General features: G+C 44.1%; 1 protein-coding gene across 2 annotated transcripts in view; it reads right to left on the bottom strand.

The window, feature by feature from the left end:
- SCRN1 (secernin 1) overlaps positions 1-9839 on the bottom strand; it is a 70740-nt gene extending 60901 nt beyond the window's left edge. Inside the window, exon 1 of one of the 2 annotated variants that reach the window (XM_017861355.1) lies at positions 9520-9839. The gene's annotated coding sequence lies outside the window, so the exon portion shown is untranslated. The remainder of the gene's footprint in view (positions 1-9519) is intronic. The other variant, XM_017861353.1, reaches the window with a different exon arrangement.
- Between the last annotated feature and the right edge of the window lie 1026 nt (positions 9840-10865).

Genomic DNA, 10865 nt, shown 5'->3' with positions numbered 1-10865 from the left:
GCCCCAATTTTTTAATGTCAAAAATTTTCGGCCGGGTGCGGTGGCTCACGCCTGTAATCCCAGCACTTTGGGAGGCCGAGGCGGGTGGGTCACAAGGTCAGGAGTTTGAGACCAGCCTGACCAACATGGTGAAACCCTGTCTCTACTGAAAATACAAAAAATTAGCCAGGCATGGTAGTGGGCGCCTGTAATCCCAGCTACTCAGGAGGCTGAGGCAGCAGAATGGCTTGAACCCAGGAGGCGGAGGTTGTGGTGAGCTGAGATCACGCCACTGCACTCCAGCCTGGGTGACAGAGCAGGATTCCATCTCAAAAAAAAAAAAGAAAAAACAATTCACGAACATTTCCACATAAAGTCATTGTAATTTGCTGGGGAAAATATGTGATGAATATATGTTATGAATTTAGTAACACTTTTAATGAATCTGTATGTATGCAATGACAATAGAGTCCTTACATAGTTGAAAAATAATAGTGTAGTGAAAAATAACTGTGCACATTCAATGCTGGGACACACTCAAATTCAAGGACCACCTACAAGAACTCTACCATACCCAGTGATTCTCTACCCACCCCTCTGTGCATTTAAAATATGATCCCACTTTTTAAAAATGCAGTCTTCATGCACATCTGTCACGTAAGAACTCTTTTATGGATTTGATAAGTGAAGGAAAGAGGAGAGATTAATTGAATGGCATCCATTCTTGGATACTTTTTTAAAAAATGCATTAAGGAACAGATGACTTATGTAGGATTCATTTTACTCAAGCCAACCAAATTAGAAAATATAGTTAGATCAAGTTCACTGTAAGAAAGATGTTTTCCTATACATGGCAGGTTGGAAAACAATTTTCCTTCTTTCATAGAAAAATAAAGGAAGAAAATGATTTGCATAAGATTATCCCTACAGGCTGGACCTATGCAGTCAGGATAATCACTCTAAGAGGTTACATTATGGCTTTTTTAAAAAGTCAGATAGACCCAGATTCCAGGTGTTACTCCTCTACTTACTAAGCTCCTTATCTGTACAATGGTGCCATGTCAACCATGTACAGTTATGAGGATTACATGAGATAATATATGTAGAGTGTCTGGAATAGAGATAAATTCAAGAAAGGTTTGTTCCTTTAACTTGATCATAAAGAACAGGGTTCTAGGACTGTAATGATGATGGACACAAAGGATGAAGGATGTGTTTGAAATAGGCAGGCTGTGGTTAGCTGCCAAAAGCATTCTCTGTGGGAAATAGGGAGGTACTGAGCAAGCCACATCTCGGGTCCTTTCATTACCTTCTGTTCTTATTTTTGACATTACTGCCATTGTGTCCACTAATTTGGCAAGGTTGCTTTGAATTATGACCTTCCTATTCCCACCATCTGTCTTTCTCTCCCATCAAAACAGTGCATTGTCTATTCTGATCTTTTCCCATTAATGTGATTTGATATGTACTTTGTTAACTCTGTAAACTGGGATTTAAAAAAAAAAAAATTTCTCAGTCATCCTTAAAATGGTCGTTAGCCATTTAACTCTCCATCACTAAAAGATTAGCCAAACATTCATTTCCTACAGAAGAAATAAGGTAATAAGATGTAAATTTTCCTGGTCCAAAAACAAAGGGTTACTTTTAACTACTTTGTAAAAGTCCATTAATAACGTCCATTAATTCTAGAGCTACTTGTTGTGTTTTATCATTATCAAATGTAAACCATTTTATTATCAAAAAGGAATCTATATACATATAATGATTATGTATATACCTATATATGTATGCATATACATTTATGTAAATGTAAATATAGGTAGGTACATAGAAAGATAGGCACATAGATGGATGGATAGATTTTAAAAGACCCAGAAGGATTAACATCTAACTGAGAATTGAGAGTGAGAGTAAAGATGGGGATAAGGGGATAGAAACTTTAAATTTTACTTTATCTAGTTATATAGTTTTAAAATTCTTTACAGCAACTCATATTGTTTTATTGGTCTTTTAATTATTTTCTAAAATCTGATCATTTCAGTGCTTAAGAAGAACACTTTAAGACATTTCACTAATTCTTCCAGGTCACTAGGGCACTGCTAAGTGCAATAAAAAAAATACACTAAAGCTTTACCTTAAGAAAGAGGTGAAAAAGACACTCAGAAAAGCTTTTGATCACTACATAATTTTAGTTGGGATTTTTAAGCCAGATGAGTTACTAACATATATTTTGAGTCCCTAACCACCTACGAGCACTATATTCAACTGCAGGGAAAATGGAGCTAAGATGTCTCAAGGTTTTTATCATTTGGATGAAGAGTTGTCTATGCACACAACCAAGAGAGAAAGGTAGTAACCCCACTTAGGATATTGATCTGAAATGCTTCTGAGAGCTTTCAAAGATGCCTAGCTGACAGGGGAGTAAATTAAGCACTGGGAGATTTAGGTTAAATATATAATCATTAAGAACAGAAGAAGGGATCATGAACCATCTCAAGCCCTTTCTCCCAGCTTCAGGTGAAGTTCAAGTTGGGAGGCCCCAGGCTCCCTACCCACTAGACTGAATTCCACCCAGTTCCCTTCAGCCCCATACAAGATTGGGTGAGGGCCCTAATGACACTGGGAGCTTCTGAGGAAAGGAGGACAGGTAGATGTGACTAACACATACATTGCTTCTTACCTTCTTGGACATAAAGAACCTCGCCTATCACAAAAAAAATTCATGAATGAGAGTATGTGGTCTTTGCCATACCTTCCACCTATGAGAGCTTCATAACCATGCCTAAGAGATGTTGAGTAGAACATTCCATAGAAGGCTCAGATTGCGGGTAGGTATGGGAGTGAGGGTAGAAAGGAGGCAAAGAATGGCAGGAAAGGACATGCCTGTCACCTAGTACAGGCTAGGCACAAAGTCTTGGAGGCCTGTGGCTGATATGCTCTGATACAAAGCAAGCAATACTCTAGCTCACCCCCACTGACTCTTTTCCACACTTACGGGCTCTTCCATTGGTTTGTTTCCCAGATCAAACTTTTAAAATACTGACAAAGTGTTTCCAGTGTTCCTCTGGGTCTATGATTGGAATTATACTGAATTTACAGATTCATTTGACAGGGGTAGCTAAAATAATCACAATCATAACATCTAAAAATTTATGTTAGAACATTAAGCATTCACTATATGCTTAATAACATGCTAAGTCATATATATACATATGTGTGCGTGTGTAATCACTTCATCCTCACAATAACCCATCACACAGATATTATCTCCATTTTACAGCTGAGAAAATGGAAGCTACAAATGGTGAAGTGGCCAGGTGCTACAGCCCATGCCTGTAATCACAGTAGTTTGGGAGGCTAAGGCAGCAGGATCAGTTGGGTCCAGGAGTTCAAGACCATTCTGGGCAACCCAGGGAGACCCTATCTCTACAAAAAAATAAAAATAAATTAATCAGGTTTAGTGGTGCACACTTGTGGTTCCAGCTACTCGGAAGGCTGAGGTGAGAGGACAGACTGAACCCGGGTGGGAGTGACCCATGAATATGCCAATGCACTCCAGCCTGGACAACAGAGCGAAACCCTGTCTCAAAAAAAAAAAAAAGAAAAGAAAAGAAAAGAAAAAGAAAAATGGTGACATGGTGAAGTATTTTGCTCAGGGTTATATAACAAATAAGCAGTAATAAGTAGTGGAGTGAAAATTCAGACTCCAAAATGCTCTTAAACACAGGCTGCCCTGACTCTATCTTCCCGATCAAGAGCAAGAAGTGTTGAAGTGTCTCTTCTTCTTTTTTTTTTTGAGACTGAGTCTCACCCTGTTGCCCAGGCTGGAGTGCAATGGCAATCTCGGCTCACCACAATCTCCACCTCCCAGGTTCAAGCAATTCTCCTGCCTCAGCCTCCCAAGTAGCTCGGATTACAGGCACGCACCTCCAGGCCCAGCTAATTTTTGTATTTTCAGTAGAGATGGGGTTTCACCATGTTGGCCAGGCTGGTCTCGAACTCCTGACCTCGTGATCCGCCCACCTCGGCCTCCCAAAGTGCTGGGATTACAGGTGTGAGCCACCATGCCCTGCGTGTCTCTTCTTTGGTGCGAGCTTTTTTTTATAAGTTCATCATTAGAGTTCTACAGTTTTCTTTATAGGGATTCTACCATTTTATGTCAGTTTACTAGACAGAGATGCACAAATCCTCAATGAAGAAAACTCTTAAGACTTTATGGTGACATGGCAGAAGATTTAAAAAACAGAGAATGTTCCTGTTCTTTGCTAGAAAGATTCAGTGTATGTAAAAGAGTCAGCCCTCCCTAAATTAATCTGTGGAGTCAATATGACAGCTATCAACATATAAATAGGGCTTTTGGAGAAAATCTGACAAAAAATGATCTTGAGGTCCATCTGCAAAGGATATGTGGGTGGGATTAGCCAAGTTTCAGAAATGAAAATTAATAAGGAAATACTAGACTTGCATGGAATTAAACTATATTATAAAGTTTCAGTATTAAGATAGTTTATTACTGATAGAATCAGAAGTAGAAAGTCCTGAAATATAGGCATATAATGTAGGAAATTAGCATATGATGAAGACTGAATTTGAAACTGAGATGAATAAGTGTTGCCAGAATAACTGACTATAACAGGATGGGGAAAGGAGGAATGAAATCTGTTGAGATGGGCCAGGCGCAGTGGCTCACGCCTGTAATCCCAGCACTTTGGGAGTCTGAGGTGGGTGGGTTGCTTGAGGCTAGGAGTTTAAAAGTAGCCTGGCCAACATGGCATAACCCTATCTCTACTAAAAATACAAAAATCAGTCAGGCATGGTGGCACACACCTGTAATCCAAGCTACTCGGGAAGGTGAGACACAAGAATCGCTCGAACCCAGGAGGCGGAGGTTGCAGTGAGCTGAGATCGCACCACTGCACTTCAGCCTGGGCGACAGAGTGAGACTGTCTCCAAAAAAAAAAAAAAGAAAGAAATCTGTTGAGATCCCCAATTCACTCCTAAGCCAAAATAAATTATTATAATTTATAATTTTAAATTTTACAATTAAAACCACAAAATACAAATCATATGGACAAATTTTAAAATAACATTAGCAAGCAAAACATAAACTCAATTCACCAAGGAAAATATAGACTTAATTATAAAATAACTTAAAATTTCTTGTGGGATAAAATTTTTTTAATGAGAACCTGGGAAATACATCTGCATTATACATGAAAAAGAGATAATTTCCTTTAATATATATAGAGCTCTTACATATCAATAAGAAAAGATGACCACCCCAAAGGAAAATATGCAAAATATATAAGCACCAGTTAAAAGAATAATAAATATAAACAGCCAAAATATTTACTAGAAATATTTCTCTCACTCACAATTAAAGAATTACAAATTAAAGGGCCGGGCGCGGGGGCTCACACCTGTAATCCCAGTACTTTGGGAGGCTGAGGTCTTGAGGTTGGGCGTGGTGGCAGATGCCTGTAATCCCAGAGGTTGGGACAGGAGAATCGCTTGAACCTGGGGCGGAGATTGCAGTGAGCCAAGACAGCACCACTGTACTCCAGCCTGGGTGACAGAGCTAGACTCTGTCTCGAAAAAAAAGAAAAAAAGGAATTACAAATTAAAATAAGGTGCCATTTAAATACATAAGGTGAACAAAGATTTAAAAATTTGATAATATCTAGTCTTGACTTGTGTGGGGAAAGTAGCTTTGGGTAATTTGGCTAAATCTAACAAATTAAACGTGATCAGTGAAGTTGGTAGATAGCTCTTGTTCATCTCATTTTAAAAGGAAAGAGACCAGGCTGGGCGCGGTGGCTTATGCCTGTAATCCCAGGACTTTGGGAGGCTGAGGCAGGCAGATCACAAGGTCAGGTGTTCGAGATGAGCCTGACCAACATGGTGAAACCCCGTTTCTACTAAAATATACAAAAATTAGCTGGGCATGGTGGTGCACGCCTGTAATCCCAGCTACTCAGGAGACTGAAGCAGAAGAAATCACTTGAACTGGGGGGACAAAGGTTACAGTGAACTGAGATCAGGCCACTGCACTCCAGCATGGGCAACAGAGTGAGACTCTGTCTCAAAAAATAAATAAATAAAAATAAAAATAAAATAAAATAAAAGGAAGGAGACTGATAAGTGGTGTGCTCAAGGCCAAACTCCTAATTATAGGTGGGACCAGAGCTAGGTCCCAGGGCCCTCTCTCTGTACTGGGATGCATTCATCTCATTTGGATATGTGAACACAGACGTGTCAGAATGGGGAAGTTACTTTCCAATGCACTGTGCAGTTATGTCAGCTACTCAGGAGTCTGAGGCAAGAGAATCGCTTGAACCTGGGAGACGGAGGTTGCAGTGAGCCGAGACTGTGCCACTGTACTGTAGCCTGGGTGACGGAGGGAGGCCCTGTCTCAAATGAAAGAAAGAGAAAGAGACAGAGAAAGAAAGAGCAAGATAGATGCGAACCATATTTGCAATTTTATATTTTCTAGTAGCCACATTTTTAAAAGTAAAGAGAAACTGGTGGAATTATTTTTAGTAATATATTTTACCCAATATATCCAACATATTACTTCAATATAAAATCAATATAAAATTATGAGACATTTTAAATCCTTTCTTCATATTAAATTTTTGAAATTATGTGTGTATTTTACACTCAATGTATCTCAATACAAACCAGCTGCATTTCAAGTGCTCAACAGCCACATGAGGCTGGTGGCTACCAGATGAAACAGCACAGATCTAGATTCTCTAATGAAAATGGATCAAAAAAATCATTTATCTGTTTCTTATTATTCTTCAACAGACACAAATTGCATGCATTTCTGTATTTTTACAACTTGTTATTTTAAATATCTTTGGCATATCTTCACATTCATCCTCTAATTCAAATTATTTTTCTAAATGGCACGTCTCATCAGCATCTGTCTTCACTTCGACATATATATTCATATCTAGCTTCTATCTGCTCCACTGCCTCAAGACATTCTCCCTGTTCCCTGCCTCCTGCCACCTTCTCCCTCTGCACATCACTGGCTGTGAAGGTTCAGATGCCCAGAAGAAACATTTTCCATACCTTCACCACCTCTTCACACTAACCATGCACAATTTCTAGCTCTGCTTTAGTAGATCTAAGGTCACTGACTCATGACTCAGAAAAGTCAAATGCAAATCACAGGAAAAGCCTGTCTTCACTGCTTCAAAGTTATGTTTAAAATAGGCTTGTTATTTACTTTTACTTAAAATTAGAAAGTCAAAAAAAATGAAATGCATGGCCCACTTTGGTTCCTTTTCAAAATAAACTGGTCTAATGGTTCTCCACAAACACAAGCAACTAAATTTTTAATCAAAAAATGTACTTCTCGCCTCAAAGACTTTACTAAAATAATGTTTTTGGCTCTTAACTATAGAAACAGTTTCAACACTGGAAAATGTGAACATGAGGTAGGTACAGCTTAAGAAGTTAAAAGTCTTGAATTAAGAAATTAAGGTGTTGTCATTGACTTTAAACACCTATAGACTTTGTAATTCATATTATAGTTTGGTTTCCCATTGCTAGAAGTGTTTGCCTTCCTAATAATGACAGACTTGCTCTTCTCCCCCAGGCTCTAAAAGGTAGCATGTGGAACCCTGGGGAGTTATGAGACCTGGATTTGGGTCCTCACTGCCAGTTGCCAGCCAGCTATATGACCTTGGAGTCCATTCGCCCCGTTGGCCTCAGCCTTCCTGCTGTAAAAAGGGGGTTGACAGCATGCTCCTTCAGGCTGCCTCCAGCTCTGCCCCGACCTTAGCTCATCCTCCTCTTTTCCATTATCCCTGAAGCATTTGCCTCCTCATGCATCTCCTCCTACCAAAAGACAAGATGGCTGGCAGCACGGAAGTGAAAAGGGAAAGGCTGTTTAAAAAAAAAAAAATTCTAAAATGAGTCACCTTTCAAGAATTTCCCATTTCCTCATGCCTGGGTGCTTGCTCGTGTCACTAAATCAGTTCTTCCAATGAAACTTGCTCTAAGAACCTGGTATTTGTTATGTGCACTGCTCTTGGATGATGTTTATAATGTGCACCAATCTCTTTTAAGAGCTCGTAGGTATCAAACAACCTCCAGGTTGTGCATCAAAAAGACATCAGCAGCCACAGAGTCAACTTTAATTGAGCCTGGAGAAAATCAGACTAAAACCGTAGAGTTTTAACTAGGTTTTGTATCAGCTTTTGATAAGTTAGGAAAAATAATTACAGCTCTCCAAACTTCCCACTTAACATCTCCCAGGACCCTGCAGCACCTTAAAATCTAGCCAGCTCCAAGAATCACTCCCTACTCTGTACCCAGGGAGCCTTGACTCACACTAATTCCCTCCCTGAAGCTTAAATCAGGGGGCGGCTGATGGCTGTGGTCTGTGCTGCTTCCGTCTGGCCTGATTTTTCATGCTGCCATTTTGAATTAGCACTGGTTTCCTCTGCAACTGATGCATCTTCTAACCAGGCTGGGAACACAACACGCACGCACACACACGCACGCACCCACGCACGCACGCACCCCACCGGGCTGCAGGACGGGAGCGTAAGTCAAGGCACTTGCAAGCTAGAATCAGGCAGAAAATCCAGAAAAGCCACGTTATTTAACAGAACCCTACAAGGTCAGCTTTGAGTCAAGGCAGGTAACAGTTTCCTTCGATGTTTTCATGGACATTTTTATTCCCAAATCCGAGTTCTCCTCAATTCTTTAAAGTTCAGTCGCCCCTCCTGCTTTGCAGACCACATTCCTCTCGGCCCTCACGAGTGAGGTCGCCAAATACTCGACGCCTCAAGAGCAAGCCGAGGAGGCAGAGGCCCACCAAGCCGGACAATCCCTATCCCGGGAACACGCGCCGACCTCTCGGCAGCCCCGCCCGGCGCCCCGCGGAGAAAACGCCCGGGTCCTCTTCGAGGGAAGTTGTGTCAAGTCCCACGCTCGGCCCGCGAAGAACCCAGCTGCGGCCCGCGCGCGTCGGCCTAGCGGGGAGGTTGTCCCGGGACACGGTGCAGCGGCCGCGGGCCAGCTGGACGCGGGCAGAGCCGGGCCGAAGGCGGCGGGCGTCTCCTGGCAGCCATGTTCGCGGCGCCGGCCCGCGCAGCAGGTACCGCACCTCGGGGAAGGTGCCCGGTTCGCGCCGGACCCCAGGGTGGCGAGGCCAGGGGCGCACGGGCACATCCCAGCGGGCAGCAGGTTGGCTGCCAGGCAAAGGAAACCCAGGAAGAGCAGCGCGGGGAACCCGGCTGCGGTGCGGGAGCCCAGGGCGGGCATCCCTCCCCTACACCCCCGCAGTCCCCGAGCCGAGTCACCCCGGCTTCAGGCCGAGGCCACTTCTCCTCTGACCCCCCCCGCCCAGGCTCCCAGCCCGCCCGGGCCAGCACCTAGAATCGGCCTGGGTTAACGCTACCCGCGGGTTCGGAAGGACAGAGGGAGGAGATGAGGCGCGGGAGGTGGCGATGGCGGGTGGGGGTGAAACCGCCCGGGAAGCAGCGCTGCAAATGCCCTGCGCTCCCAGACGCGGCTCACCTGGGGCGGCGGGATCCGGGCTCCGGACTCCGCTCTCGGTTCTGCGGTGCTGAGGCTGCGGCCGCCGAGGGTGCGGGTGCTGCCGGGGCCGGATTACTGCGGCGACATCGGGGGCTGCAGCTGCAGTGACTGAGGCGGCCGCCGGGCGCTTCCCCCTACCCAGACTCCAGGCGCTGGGGCCCGCCGCCCCCCGCAGCAGCTGGCCCGACTCACGTGACCGCGGGGCCCACCCTCCACCTCCCCCACCCCGGCCCCCGGGGCCCCGCCGCACCCCGCGCGTCTGGCTGCAGGGGCCGCGGCGCTGCTCTCCGCGGAGTAGGGAGGGGGCCTGGGAGAGGGAGGAGCGGCTGAGAGGGCGGATCTCGCCGCAGAAAGTGGCCCCCTCTTTGCTAGATTTTTATTTCTTGGTTGTGGCTCTCAAAAGGGAGAACCTGGGCTTTAAGGAGCCAGGCCTGGCATCCTTTGGGCGCCTCTTCCCGACGTTTGGTTGCTACGTCCGGGCCTCGGCGCCCAAGCAAGATTTTCCAGGGGAGAAATGTGTCCTGTACCTTGTTGACTCGCACGTCCAAGTCAAGTCCCTGGTTTAAAAAGTGCCGTCCTGTACCACGTTGGTAAGCCAGACCCTGTCCCAGGTACCTGGACATTGTGGCCTAGAGAGGTTAAGTAACTTGTCCAAGGTCACACAGCACGTAGCAAAGCCAAGATTCCATAGCTGGGTTCGTTTATGTACAGGGACGTGTGTGTGTGTATGTGTCTCTGTGTGTGTGTTGATGCCAGCGTCAACTCCATCTTTTATAAGTAAATAAGAAAAGACTGTCTCAAGAGATATGAAGACATAGTTCACAGGAAACTAAATGCAATTCTACCCTAGCACATGAAAAGATATTCAGGCTCACTTAACTGCAAATCAAACATGTGGGGTAGCATCTTCCACCAGCCAGATTAACAAAAATCAAAACATTTTGAGTCTTGCTCTGTCGCCCAGGCTGGAATGCAGTGGCAAGATCTCGGCTCACTGCAACCTCCACCTCTTGCCTCCCGTCTCCCGGGTCCAAGTGATTCTCGTACCTCAGCCTCCCAAAGTAACTGAGACTACAGACCCACGCCACCAGCCTCGCTCATTTTTTTGATTTTTAGTAGAGATGGGGTTTCACCATGTTGCCCAGGCCGGTCTCAAACTCCTGAGCTCAGGCAATCCGCCTGCCTCTACTATCCAGCTTCCTTAAAAAAAGGAGAATGATCTTTATGTGCTAATACAAAACTGTTTCCAACCTATACTAACTAAAGAAAAATAAGCTAGGTGCAGAACGTTGTGTGTGTTATTTGTGGGAAAAAAAAAAAAAATA

Source organism: Rhinopithecus bieti, unplaced genomic scaffold (assembly GCF_001698545.2).
Source record: "Rhinopithecus bieti isolate Rb0 unplaced genomic scaffold, ASM169854v2 scaffold_61709, whole genome shotgun sequence".
NCBI lineage: Eukaryota > Metazoa > Chordata > Mammalia > Primates > Cercopithecidae > Rhinopithecus > Rhinopithecus bieti.
Note: the sequence above shows the minus strand (reverse complement) of the source record. Positions and strands in the feature narration are given on the sequence as shown.